Here is a 15,719-nt window from a genome sequence, read left to right on the forward strand (position 1 = left end):
TCCATTTTTTCCTTCTGTTCTGGTCCCCTCTCAGTCCAAATGACTCCCAGTGATCATAACAATCAGTTGATGTTTGTCAGCTAACAGGTTTTTATCAAATTCTTCTAGATTACTGTTAGGACAGGAAAAAGGGGAAGGAATGTGCAAGCATATTGATTATTTAAGAACCATAGGAGTGAACACTTCTGAAAATACTAAAATTCCACATAGCAGCCAACCTAGAATTATTTTGTGTGGAAAGGAAATACTCTAGGAAATCAAGAAGCTTGCAAGTGTCAAATCTCCACATGTCACAGATATGTGTTTCTATACTATTTCCCAGGGGTGAGGGTGGGGACAGCTAAGATGTCGAAACAGATACATAAACGTATGAGATGTGGATTAATGGAAATGCAATTCAGAGAAGCAAAAATTCAGAAGCAAGCGTGGGGTAGTTTCATGCCATGACATCATAAACATGCAGTTCTTGAAAAGGCTATGGTATAGGTGACAGATGAGATAATGACATATTGACTTAGGGACCATGACTTGAAGGCGGGGGATGAAAGATGACCTGTGCATGTGTTTCCAAGATGAATGAAATGATCATCTCAAATTCAAAGAAACTCAGCCTTGACTTCTGTCTGCAAAGGGAACAATACCATCAAAGGACACGATGTTTTGTTAAAAGTTTAGCTGTAGGCCTAGTTAGTTCAGAGCAACAAACTCCAAGTGCAACTAATAGAAGCATATAACAAAGGAAACCTTGGAAACTTTCACAACAGTGTCTTCTAAGCAGTGGGGGACCAAGACTATCAGAAACCTAGAGTTCTGGGGATATTTTTTAATAGACTGAGCACTGCTTTTGTGCCATGTGAGGACAGATTGGTATTCCACAACGGACCCTGATGGACATGCAGCTGGAGGAGAAACAGCAGCCAAAACTAATAATAGAGCAGCCTGGAGTACAAGCACAATGGCTGTGGAAGCCATGGTAGGTGACACAAACCCACAGGGAAGACATGATTATCACTCCTCATGTCTCTTCGTTCTCTCTCTCTCTCTCTCTCTCTCTCACCCTCAGCCTGATTAGCTGAAATGGCTGTGATCAGCATTCAAAGGGGTTCAGACATGGCAGAAGAGATCTAAAATGGATTCCTGGTCCAGGTGTACCTCTGCTCTCAGAATCTGTAGGAAGGCTTTCATTGAATCTTCATATCACCTTTTATAGAAGTGAGTAATACTATAAACTGGCATTTATTAAATTCTTACTATGCAGTAGGCACTTTACATCCTATATCTGATTTTATCTTCCACAATCTAATGTGGATATCTTTCTAAGAGCACTTCCATTTTACCAATAAACAAATGGAGATTTTGAGAAAACAGAAACTTGACCACGGTGTGCGGAACTATAATTTAAATCAAGTTCCATTTGGTTCTGAAATGTGAACTCTTGTCCCCTCTATTCTATTGTTTCTTGGATGGTGGTTTTGAATTATGAGTGTGTTGGGGTAGCAGATTTTCTAATCTAGTCTCTTACCAGGGAACTCATAGTCATAATTCTATTCCATCAACAGTTTCCATCCTGCTCTTTGTATACCACAGTATGTAAATGTTTGCAAACATTTGCAAGCTTACAACCCTCTAGAGAGTAAAATATAAATTTGAACAGAATTATTTTAGCTAGATTCTAGCCAGTGACTTATTTTTACCCTTCCAAGGATGACCTCCCTGGACAATTCAGTTTTTATTAAGAGCCTACTATTTGCTTGGCATTGTACTCAGAATTGCAGATAAATGACTAATATAAGACACAGAACTTGGACATCATCAGAAGACTAATGATGCTTAATTACAATCTTTTTATACAACTACTTCCCCTCCTACAGCCTCGCCTCTACAAGGAATGCTGTAGCTTTCTTAACTCTTCCTGCTCCCACTGAGGATGCTCAGAATCTTCCTTCCTTCCCTTGTGAAACAAAAGATGCCCAAGGCTTGGGGACTGAGCTCTCTGAACTGTGGTTACCATGGACACTTCCTCTCCTCCTTTCTTCACTTCAGTCACAGCTACCCCTGGGACCTCAGCTGGTCCTCACCTTCACTCTGACCTGGTGCAAAGGCTTTATGCTGAAAATGGGTGTGCTCACAGTATTTGAGACTGGAAAATTTAAATGGCTTCTACAGAGAAATAGCATCGTGCACGAGAAAATGGTTTTAAATGGATTTTAATATTTATCTACATTCTCTAAAGAAACAAAATCTGGTGGTCGAAATTAATAACCTGTACATGTTTTGTAATAGTTTTCTATCGGAAAACAAATTTTGAATGTAACCAAATTCAAGACAAAATAAATGAGACCCTTCCATTAATTGTGGACTAGCTCCCTATTGTACATCTTAAAAACTTGTTTATCCTATGATAGTACACAATGTCTGAAAGTGGTGTAAATGGCCAATTAGAGACTCTAATAGAAAACTGAAGACAAAGCTCAGGGAGAATAAGCAAGTTGTTTTATATCACCTAGAGGTAGGGACTGCTTATATCAGGATGAAGTTAGCTTTGCCAGGGGAGCAATGTGTGGGCTCCTGCCTTCTACTCTGCAAAAGGATACCTGAGGCCCTTTGAAGCAATGTATGAAGGCCATCAACAACGATAAAGTGAGCAGTCTTGTAACTATTTCTAGGATATCCTCACTTAGTTACAAAATATAAAATTACTAAGTTGGATTCATTAGGTTGGGATCATTATATAGACCTCCAAGAGAAATGCCTTTCTTTCCATCCTGGTTTCTACTCAAATGCCACAAAGGTAATAAGAATATTCAGTAAGAAGATTTGGTCCAGATGATACTGACACCTCTCCTTTTCAATAGGCAGGAAGGCTAGAACTAGGAACCCCTCTATTTGACGTCTTTTTCCTTGATAGAGAGGAACCAGGTTAACTTGTTATTTTGGAAAACAAATCAGGACAGGATCTAGCATACTGGGGCCAATCCTCAGTAAGAGAAATCAACAGTCTGCTTAAATTTCCAGGATGTCTCCAGAATGAAGGTGACTAAATCCCCTTTCATATGAAACTGTTCCGGCCTCCTTACTAAGGGATATCATAACACAATCAACAAGAACAATCTCCACCAAAATTCTAAAGCAAAATTTTAAAGGAAGAAAGGTGTGATAGGGTAACAAGTGACAGGTGGGACACATGGGAGGAAATAATAAGATAATGTATGCAAAGTGCCTAAGATTCGTCAGGTGCTTTAGTCCTCACAAGAATCCTGTAAAGTAAGTGTTTTCAAACTGATTTTACAGGGGAAGTTGAGAGATGTTCTGAAACTTTTCATAGATCTTGAAAATAAGTGCTGGAACTGAGACATGAACCCAGATCTTTTGCCCCCCAAACCCTAATCTTTCTACAATGTCACAGAGAATAATTAAAAGGTGTTTGGAGACTTTTGAGTTCCCCACGTGGACTTCATGGTAAAGTTCACCAAGACTAAAAAAACTGGAGAGGTTTCTGCTAGGTCTTTTTCTATAAAGACAAATTTTTGGCTTTGCAGAACATAAAATCTTCATTTGTAGTTTGAAAGCTACCATAGACAACAGTGAGAAAAGAAATGGGCGTGGCCAATTAACTTGACTTAGAACAACAGGCAGCCCTCCAATTCAGACAGTGAGCATGCCAAACCCTGTTCTAACATATATTAGAGGGAAAAAGAAACTGGAGGTGTTTCTTTTAAACCAAAGCTTGCAAATAAAGACAGTGAAACCAGTGGACTAATTTTCTCAGAAGCTGTGCTGGATAAAAGAAAGTCTCAGGACAGTCTATATCCAACCAGAGTAGGCTTCTTTTTCTGACTTTGCCTGAAATGTCAACTATTTTATTCTAACACCTTGGGTGGGAGGCATAAGAGCAAGAGAGGAGGAAGATCACAATATAAGCACAAACTGTCACTGGTGTGAACTTACTTTTAGGTAATATAAGAGAAGCTGTGGGCAAGAAAATCCAATTCTTCCAAGATTTTATAAAGATATGACCCTGAGGTCTATAACTCAGGATTTTGTCCACTATCTGCAAGCTGAGGGCTCTTATGAAGAAACAGCATCGCCACCATGAGAAAAAAAAGTCTCATTTCTTTCTCAAAAATGGTCTTACCCCTCTGCATTTCTAAACTCCTTCCATGTGTTTGCTGAAACCTGTCTATCCTCTGAACCTGCCCATGTAAATCCACATTATTTCTAGTCTGTCTTAGTAAGAGATTCCTATGATAAATTCCTTCTGCTTGGGGTCTAAGCACCATTCAAACAAATGCCATTTTACAACAAGAAGTTTTGTCTTTGACCATGAGATTATCCCCGTAAGTAGTGAAAGCCAGTAGTACTTGAATATAAAGCCACTGATGCAACCTGATGAAATTACAACAGTTTGAATTTAGACTCCAATATTATATGAGAAATGAGAACATGAACTTGAGGTTTTCCCATGTCTCAAAAGAATATTTCCGCTTAGAAGAACAGTGAGAAAGTGCAACATGGGCATTCACTCTTAATATGATAAACAACCTTGCTCTGAGCTTGAGAATTGGTAAGAAGCAGCAAACCTATACCCAAATGAGCCCATAAGAGAGAGAACCTGAGAACTATTTTTCAGGACTGCAAAGGCGACAGTTGCTCACCTGGTCAGTGTGGATGCACCTTTAGGGTTAGAAACCAACTTCTCTGATGGTCAAGAAAAGATCTAACTTCCTTTAGAACTTGTAGGCTGTTTGGATATACTTTCCTGACCATTTCTGCCATTAGAAATTCCAAACCCTACCTGGGGTGGGAAAAAAATATAATTCTTCTATGACAACAGAACCTCCAAAGGGCAAAGGTAACAATAAATTGTATACATTTTCTGTGAGACTGGTTGTCGGTGCCAAGTCCCATATAACTAGTGAAAAGAACCAAAACAGCCCTGCTTATAATTTTATCCTTGGAAATGGAAATGTGATGCTTAATCAGACTAAAACAAGGCCCCTTCAATTAATTAGATGCCTCATGTTAACTCCTTCTGGCATAAACTGTCCTACTCCACCAATAATGGAGTATGAGCACATAGAATCAAGAGAACAGTCATAAAAGATTTTATTTGGAAAAACAAGTTTTAAAAAGAAGAGAGGAGGGGTTTAACTAGTAATTGGGAATTTCACTACTATCTTAGAATTCTTAATTTCCTCCTGTATTGATTAAAATTTTGTAACTCATCCTATAATTTTTTTCTCTATATTTGGTACAGATGTGTTTCATCTTTGATGAATAACTTTATGTATTCTTAGAACACATGTATGGGACAGACATAGTTCAGGTAATTTTCTAGACAGCTGATTGGCTGAATCTCCATTATTATATAGACATATTAAAGGAAAAGAAGATTTTCTCCTGCCTCCTGTAACAATGGTCCCATGACTTATCATGAGATAAGAGCAGAGCTAAATCTGTTATAAATCTGCATTTAATGTGGAAAGAGATTGTTACTACACAAATTTTGCAATGTATTCTTTCTACGAGTGTGTCTTCTAGCTGTTGCATTGGCTATTCCCAATGTTATGAGATCCAGTCTCCTTGTTAATCTGAAAGCCAAGTGGATATCTAACATACTATTCTAGACCCTAGGGAAGCCAGCTTACTAAAAATGTTATTCCACTACCTATAATTCATGGCACTATACTTCTGGTGCCATGTGAGAATTTAGAAAAGGATAAAAGTGGGTGGGGGGGGCAGTACAGTTAGGAGTTTCTTTTCCTTCCTTCCATATTCAGTATTTCCTTTCACACTCATTCTTAGGCAATGAATATTTACAAAACATCAAGATCTTTGCTCAGAGGATGTCCATCTGCTCCAGCACCTTATTTCCCACCTGAAGTCCTGATCTCCTGACAGTGACATCATAGGCATGTCTGCCTGGAGTCAGTTATAATTAGGGCTCCAGGTGAAAAATTAACAGCAGAAGCAGATGGGCTCATAAGAGACGAAAACAAGTCTGTTCACATGCGAATTTCATCAGTATTTGGAGATTGAAGAAAACTGTAGAACATAGCAAAGCTCTACCCAAAAACAAGATTTCTGCATGATGTGAAGTTGCTGGTGTCATATTCCCTTTCTCAGGCCATCAGGGAACACTTCCCTTCATATTCATAAGGAAGGGTAGGCTGGGGAAAGGCACAGCAACCAGGCCATTACAATTCAGAGCTCTGGGCTTTGAACACAGGGATCCAGGTAGAGGCAGCACTGCCTAGGCATAAAGAAGTGGGTGTTCACTTGTTTTCCTCACAGGGAAGAGCTGCAGCCCAGGCGCTGTCAATCTCTATTAGCTCCTCTAAAGAACTTTTGTGTGTGACAGAAAATAAAAATGATATAGTAGTGTGAAATAGAAGGCAGTAATTGCAGATTCTTCTCAATGGGTGAATGGGTGTTTTATGTTATCAGGACCCCGTATTATTGAAATAACTGTATTACTAGTTAAGTGTAAAAAATATATGGTCTTTTATTTATTAATTTACATGGTTCCAGGAGGCCTGAGGGATCAACTCAAGGCTTGTAGGAACAGGATATAAGGCAGAAGGATAGAGCTGCATGTAGGTAAGACCCAAGGGTCTTTCTTTCTGCACTGGCATAGCCTTTGTGAACTCAGCATCCTCATCCTCCTTAAACTTCTATACAAACTGTCATTGGGGCACCTGGTTAAGCATCTGACTCTTAGTTTTGGCTCAGATTGTGATCTCATAGTCATGAGATCAAACCCCACTTCAGACTCCACAGTGGCGACACAGAGCCTGCTTAGGATTCTCTCTCTCCCTCTTTCTGCCCTCCCCTGTGTGCATGTGCGCTCTCTCTCTCTCTCTCAAAATAAACATTAAAAAATATCATTGTTTTCTCCCTCACACAGGTGTAGCAGATTCTAGGAGCACACAATTACACATATCCATACACTTCTTTTTATTTCATTTAATATATTCTAATCTCTTACTGTCTTCTATAAGAGGTAAACTAGGCTCTTTATTTTCAGTTTCTCTCTTCCAATATACTCTTAGAAACAGTTCTCTGAACTATTTTCTTAAAGTTTTGGGGGCGCCTGGGTGGCTTAGTGAGTTAAGCGTCCAACTTCGGCTCAGGTCATGATCTCGCGGTTCATGGGTTGGAGCCCCACATCCGGCACTGTGCTGACAGCCAGCTCAGAGCCTGGAGCCTGCTTCAGATTCTGTGTCTCCCTTTCTCTCTGACCCTCCCCTGCTCACACTGTCTGTCTGCCTGTCTGTCTCTCTGTCTCTCTCTCTCAGAAATAAATAGTATATGTGCTACCGAAGCGAGCACTCTCTAGAAATAAATAAAACATTTTTAAAAAAATGTTTTTAAAAGGTCAGTTTTGGTCATAGATTTCCTCTACCCAGCACTGAGTGAAAAATTGTCAGCACAATCTCTTTGAAAAAAGCTTAAAAGTATCTACTGAAACTGAATATATGCTTAACTTTTGACTCAGCAATTCCATCCTTAGTTGGATAGATACCTAAAAACGATGCATACACTTGTTTGTCAGAAGACATGCACTAGAATGTTCATAACACCACTATTCATTATAGTCCCAAATCAGTATGTTAATGTTTACAATCAGTAGAATGGATAAATTGTGGTATATTCACAGAAAAATGAAAACTACAACTGTATGCAACAATGACAATGATAATAAGCATAATGTTGAACAAAAAAAGACAGATAAAAAATACATATATCATTCCATTCACATAAATAGCAAAAAACAAGCAAAACTAATACACACTGTTACACATCAGGAGAGTGGTTACCCCTTTGCTATTATAAGTCAGAGGATCTAGAAAGGAAGGGGACGAGTGGATAGATACTGAGAATATTCTGTTTTTTATTTTTTTATTTTTTTTATTTTTTTAAAATTTTTTTTTTAATGTTTTATTTATTTCTAGGAGAGAGAGAGAGAGAGCGTGAGCAGGGGAGGGTCAGAGAGAGAGGGAGTCACAGACTGAAACAGGCTCCAGGCTCCGAGCTGGCAGTCAGCACAGAGCCCGACGCGGGGCTCGAACCCATGAACCGGGAGATCATGACCTAAGCGAAAGCCGGGCACTTAGCCGACTAAGCCACCCAGGCGCCCCGAGAATATTCTGTTTTTTAATGTAGACACTGGTTACATGGGTTTGTTCAATTTGTGAGAATTCACTCAGCTGTACACTTAAGAAATGTGCACTTTCTTGGGGTGCCTGGGTGGCTCAGTCAATTGGGCAACCAACTTTGGCTCAGGTCATGATCTCTCGGTCTGTGAGTTCCAGCCCACATTGGGCTATGTGCGGACAGCTCAGAGCCTAGAGCCTGCTTCAGATCCTGTGTCTCCCTCTCTCTCTGCCCTTCCCCAACTTGTTCTCTGTCTCTGTCTTTCAAAAATAAATGTTAAAAAATTTTCTTTTAAATAAAGAAATGTGCAATTTCCTATACGTATATTATACATACAAAATAATTTAATAATAATTTAAAAATAAAAAACTAAAGGGAATAATGACACAGAATTCAAAGCTTTTTCTAAATTTTGCACTAGTTCCTGGACAGAAGGTGTAGCACCCTGTTCACTTTTAAATCTCTAGCATCTACATTATGGTAACTGTTAAAAAAAATAAATTCTTTTTTTTAAAAAATAAATAAATGTTATTTAACTTCATTTTGAGAGAAAAAGCAAGCAGAGGGGTGGCAGAGAGAAATAGAATCCCAAGCAGGCTCTATGCTTTCAGAGCAAAGTCCAATATGAGGCTCAAATCCAAGAACCATGAGATCATGACCTGAGCCAAAACAAAAAGTTAGATTCTTAACCAGCTGAACCACCCAGGTGCCCCATAACTTTTTTTTTTTTTAAATAAACATAAATAGGTGGGTAATTCTGGAAAGAGGACAGTTGTAGTGGCCACAGAGTCTTTGGTTTTCCTGAATCCCTACATAAAAATAGAGCAACTATGGGGTGTCTGGGTGGCTCAGCCGGTTAAACGTCCAACTTTGGCTTGGGTCATGATCTCGCAGTTCATGAGTTTGAGCCCCGTTTCGGGCTCTGTGCTGACAGCTCAGAGCCTGGAGCCTGCTTTAGATTCTGTCTCCCTCTCTCTCTGCCCCTCCCATGCTTATGCTCTGTCTGTCTCTCCAAAATAAACAAACATTAAAAATTTTTTTAAAAAATACAGCAACTAGACAGAAATACTAAAAACCCATGTATAACATTTTTAACAAAGCTGGGTGACAAGATATGCATATGAATCCAATGACAGCACAAGATCTATATGTTATTGGCATCTGTACGGGAGAAAACAGAAAGAATCAACAGAAATGTGATGAAGCTGAGACTATGAAAACTCCAGTATAAGAAACAGGGCTTCACTGAGAAGTATGGTGAGTGAATTTAAGGACTCCAACATAATGAGTATGAGAGTCCCATGGGAAGAACTGAGAGCTGGAGCAGTCTAGCCCTTATGAACTTATGAAACCAGCTTATCCCATACTGAGAATAATCTACTGTTGGGATTGAAGATTCCACAGGACTGGAACAATAGAGAGAAAGGAATGTGAACATTCAAGTAAAAGTAGGGGAAGATAACAGCATTAGGAAATCTCAGATTGTGAGCATCATATTTTCAGACATTCAACAAAAGCGACAGAAAGAGTTTCATGAAAAGAAGTATTTGAATGTACCTCTAAATTTTCAGGAAAACTGAAATCCATTAATTTTAGTAGTGGAAAAGCATCAATTTCCATGCAAAGTTATAATTAAAAGAAAGAAAAACAGAGTAATATCCCTGCAAACAATGAAATCATCAAAGCATGCTTGAAAAAAAGGAGAGTTGAATGAAAACTGTAAAAATAATTCAAAGTTAGTATATATGCATGTGTGTATTACTAAGACTACTATATATTCATATTATATGATCATTTGTGTGTGTGTGTGTGTGTATTTGTATAGGTAGATAGGGAGGGAAGGAGGGAATGGGGGAGGTAGACAGATAGATGGATTGAAACAACAACAAGCATAGAAGCACCTGGGTGGCTTAGTCAGTTAGGCATCCAATTCATGATTCTGGCTCAGGTCATCATCCCATGGTTCATGAGACTGAGCTCTGCAGTGGGCTGTGTGTTGGAGGCATGGAGCCTACTTGGGATTCTCTCTCTCCCTCTTTCTGTCCCTCTCCTGCTCTCTCTCTCACTCAAAATGAATAAATAAACATTCAAAAAACAACCATAAAGTACACAAATCAAAATTAGAAAATTCAGAAATAAGGTGTAAAGTCAAAAATTAAAAATATATTTTACAAGAGTAAACTAGAAGGAAAACAAAAAAGAATGATCACAACAAATAATGCCATTAAGAGAAACAGCATGTATAAAGAAAATGTCATAAATCCAAGAGTTAACTAAAATTTGAAAGAAAAGGACAATTATTAAAGAGAAGCAAAGAAGTACCAACATATAAATAATAGGATTTTCTGAAGAGAACAAAAATAAATACCAAAAAATACTAAAAACTTTAGTTCATGAAAAATTTCATGGAAAAAAGAAAACATAATATTGAAAGAGAACACCATAAACCTAAGACTATCAAGTATCACCAAGATGTACCCTAATACATTTCCTGGACTTCAAAGAAAAAATAACCTCTGGCCACCTATGCATAGATCCTGTGACTTACAAAGGGAAGAAAATAAAATTATCATCAGATATTTTGAAAGTCATATCTCATGCCAGAAGAATACTGAGTAATGTATTTTAGGCATACAAGGAAAGAAAATGTGAGACAAAAATGTTATTACAAAACTGACCTTCAAATGTAAAACATGCAGATTGTTACTAGCATACAAGGATTCATGTCATATTGCCATACCATCCCCAGAAGACCTTCCTAAGGAATTTACCACAGAACAAACCTCAGACAATCACAACTGCGAGAGAGACATCAGCATGAGAAATGGTGGTATTACATGTCTAGCTACTTGTAAAACTAAGACTAAAGGAAGGTATAAAGGGAGAATATAATGACTATATAATCTGATAATGTAGACTTAATATGATATTAAGAAAGTAAGAGGAGATTAGAGAGAAGATACACAAAAGATATGCACCCCATGCCATAAATGAACGATTCTTGGTAATTACAGTAATCGGTGGTGTCATCACTACTACTAAGACAATGGTGTGGGTAAGGTGGGATAAAGCAACTAAGTAATTATGGAACATTCTAGTTCTTTATTTTAAGGTTTATTTATTTTGAGAGAGAGCATGAGTTAAGGAGGGGCAGAGAGAGAGAGAGAATCCCTAGCCAGCTCCACATTGTCAATACAGAGTCTGATGTGGGGCTCAATCTTACAAACCATGAAATCATGACTTGAGTTGAAATGGAGAGTCAGATATTTAACTGACTGAGTCACCAGACATCCCTGGGACCTTCTAATTCTGTTATCCACTGTGTTTGTGTTCTTGAGAACCAAAATTCTCATAGTGAAAGGAAAAAGGTATGGACTTGTTAAGAACTGAGAAGGGTCTGAGATTTTGCCCTCCTTGAAAGCTAATAGGTAAGCCCACCACGGTCTCATGGGTGCTGATGGAAAAAACTTTGGGCCACAGACAAAATAGTTTACTACTTATTACTTTATTATTTATAGCAAGAAGCATGAGCATTAGGTTTCATCAATTCTATCTACCCCCCCAAAAAAACCTCAATAATAGTGACACAGAGGAACCTAGGTCCACGCACATGTAGTAAGTCTGCATAACAGCTGAGTAACCTAGAGTTTAGGCAAACTGAATCTTTTATAGTAGTCTGCAAGCGAACCTGCTTGTGATGGTTAGTTTTCTCACCATAGCACTAAGTAACAATTATCCAGTAATTTAGTCAAATACTTGTGTAAGTATTATTGTAAAGGTGTCCTATAGATATTAACACTTACAATCAATTCATCATAAGTAAAGATCACTCAGTTGAAGCCTTATGAGTAAACACTGGAGAGAGAATTCTACCTCAAGACTGCAACATCAATTTCTGCCTGAGGAATTATTTAATTATTATATTCTTATATATAAATATAAATAAATATATATGTAAATATATTTTTATATTATATTTCTAATATATTATATAAATTATATGTAATATATAAACATAAATATAAAGAAATATTTATTTTACTTATTTATTTTATTAATCTTATTATTTATTTATTACTTATTATGTTAGTTATACATTATATTAGTATATATTATTATATCTTATTATATTATATATGGATAAATATATATAAATATATACATATATATATATATATCCTACTGGCTCTGTTTCTCTTAAGAACCCTCACTGATACCCTAGCCTTTGTCCTGAATCGAGATTATCCTTTTTATATTAGACAGAAAACAAATTCATCCTTTGTTCCAGAAAGACATTATCTCAATCTTTTAAAGCTGTGTGCTATACAAAAATCCTTCAGAAGATAGTCTAGAACAAAGATGGTCAATATCTCTACTTTCAACATTTTCTGAAACAAAAGATATCCATGGAAAACTATATCCCAACAGTAACATGGAAGTTATCTTACAGTCCTGCTTTTAGTTGGAAATATCTATATGAACTCACAACATACCATACGTACATAATGTTTTCCCTACTTCTGTCCATTACAAGTTTAGAAGGGTCTGACAAAACCACTACCAATAACAAGTCTAGACTCTGGTCTTAAAACTCTATTCCATTAAAGAAAACTATAGCTTTTTGGATAAACAGATGATCCCTGGTATGGGCCTAGAATATCGTGACATAACAGAGAGACTGGAATGTATCAAAGACTGTACCGGGGTGATTCCAAAAGTACATAGGAGCCAATTCAAAGGGACATCTACCTGGGACAGATAATTTGAGCTTTAATAAGCCTAAGAATCGAAATAGGTTCAAACTCAAGGTAATTGGTTTCCTTCTGAAGATGATAGGGAACCAGTTCATTATCTAGAAAACTAGATAAGCAAAAGGAAAGATGTGCCATGATCCTGACTTTCTTAAAAAAAAAAAAAAATCTGATAGTACCACTGGATAATCAAGTGATATGTCACAACTTCTATAAGCAATAATTGGGAGAATGCAGAACTAGGTCCAATTCCCTTTCTATTGAGTAAATCTATATTTATACGCTATAGTTAAACTTTTGATATTCCCTTGACAGCTTCACTTTTTCTTTATAGCCTGAGGTAAAAGATCTCAAATTATTTCCAGGTAAGAAGAAGGCTTTACAGTCAGAATACACTTAAATTTTGGAATAGGAGTAAATATCCCCTAAACTTTAATGGCTTACCAACAAAGGTGTATTTCTCACTCCTTTTATCAGTTTCCCCGAGGGATCTGTTATTTGTGAACAAATGGAGAAGCAACCTGAACACTGTTAGTTACCTGTGCTGGAGGAAAAGAAAGCTCTAGAGGTTTTCACAGATAAAATACATAATTAGGGGCGCCTGGGTGGCTTAGTCGGTTAAGCGTCCGACTATTGCTTAGGTCATGATCTCACAGTTCGTGGATTCGAGCCCCGCGTCGGGCTCCGTGCTGACTGCCAGCTCAGAGCCTGGAGCCTGTTTCAGTCTGTGACTCCCTCTCTCTCTGACCCTCCCCTGCTCATGCTGTCTCTCTCTCTCTCTCTCCTAGTAATAAAAATAAATAAATAAATAAATAAATAAAATACATAATTAAATTCTTTAGCATGGGAGTAACTCATCACTTAGGCTTATAACTCATTTTAAAAAACTAGTTAAACTAGTGCCCCAACCACAAAGAAGCCAAAAAATGCAACCCTATGTTCTCAAAAGGGAGGAAAACTGATCATCACTGGCAAACTGCATTACAATTCCTGAAATTTTTAACTTACCCTTTCTACATCTGCCACAATTCTATGTCCAGAAACAGAAAAAAGACCAGAGTCATCAATGTAACACATCTCAAACATGGAAAACCACAATGATTTGTGAGTGATTCACACATTCAAAAAGGAAGATCCCAACTCTTGTGTACCAGGAGAGAGACTCAAAACACCCACCAATTCATACCACATTAAACAAATGAAGAACTGAGGACAAGGTCTCTCAAGTTAACACCTGTCTACCATTCTCTGTTATCTCTCCCTGAGGAAATCACACATTATATACTCTGCTTAGTTCCCATCAGCTTTTCTGTGTGTGGGTCCTGGTATTAGAAAATCCATTCCTGGTGCACATTTTCCTCTCAGAATGTGCTTAAAGCATACAGTAAGCAAGCATGTCTTTCTAAAGAAATACTATAAAGCAGCTTTCTTCAGAAAAGCAAAGGGAGATGAGCACAGTAGGTCAAAGTTATTTCCTACAAGTGGTTAAGAAGAGTCAAAAAGTATTTGGACGTTAAGTACCTGTTTTGGATTCCTGAAGAGAATCTCCCTGTCCCAGTAGCCACAGCCCACTTTTCTTTGCTCGGATCCCATCTTTGAAGTCACATAAAAAACTTAAATACAAACAGTGAGGGAAGCAAGTTTCTCAATAGAATTCAACAGAATTATGGTGAAATGAAAACTCACAGGATTTATTCTTTACAACTTTCTTATATATCATGGAGTTTTCACTCCAGTCAGGTTGTACCTCACATCTCTAGTATATATTTATCTTATATCCGAAAGTTTGAAACTTCTGACCACCTTCCTCCAATCCCCCCTCGCCTTGCCTTGTGCCACAAGTCTGTAAGATCCCACTGATATGGGAAAAGGAAATTTTTAAGTGAAAATGCTTTTTTCTTTTCTCTTCATTTTCTAAATTTTCTAAAATCCAAAATCATGAAAATAGGTTTAACTGAAAAATCATTATGTACTACCAATATGTGTGTTACCTCTCTTAGGAATATTTCTGTCTGAATAGATGTTTGCATCTTTTCCCTTTCCTAGAATTGTCAGACCAGCATTGTCTTGTGAATAGTGCTCCCCTCTGTTTCCTTCTGGGCATGACACTGTGCTACCATGTGAGAAATAATATTACTGTCTGAGAAAGCAACATGGATGCAGCTCTTTCCCCAACTCCTCTCCTCTCCCAACCTGTGTCTAGAATAATATTAGAGGACACTTCCCTGGGGGCAGACTTTCATAGAAACCAGGAACTGCAATACACATAAAAGTGATGCCACATACTGAATTCTTTCTCCCTATTCAGAGATTCACAAACAGTTGGAGCTGAGAGAGGTCTTCGAGATCATTTGTAGCACAACCTCGGTCTTTGATATTACGAGGAAGGTGTGGTCGACACTGTGGGTTGGCTAACTCAATAGGTAATCAAGATCCCTTTCTTCTCCCTGCCTCCACCACAGAGACTGGAACAGTTAAGTATTTAGGCCTCCCTTGCAGCTGGGGTATTCCTGTGATTCTGTCCAATAAGTAAAAGTCTTCTGGGAGCTTCTGAGATGGCTCTTCCTTTTGCTGAGGAAAGGGCAAGAAGCAGAGAACTACTTCCCACCCCTTTTTCCTGCTCTACTTGCAGACCCCAGGCCTGGAGCTACAACTTGCATATTGAGACAATAAGGCCAAGCCAGGAGAATAGCAGAGTTGCCAGTCTAAGTCTATAAAGCTGCTGAAACACTAGCATGGGCTGCCAATGGTTGGGCACCTCATTAAGGGAGAGAATAACCTTCTATTTGATAAAACTATGGTTGCTCCATT

Source organism: Hyaena hyaena, unplaced genomic scaffold (assembly GCF_003009895.1).
Source record: "Hyaena hyaena isolate Hyena2069 unplaced genomic scaffold, ASM300989v1 scaffold_751, whole genome shotgun sequence".
Classification (NCBI taxonomy): domain Eukaryota; kingdom Metazoa; phylum Chordata; class Mammalia; order Carnivora; family Hyaenidae; genus Hyaena; species Hyaena hyaena.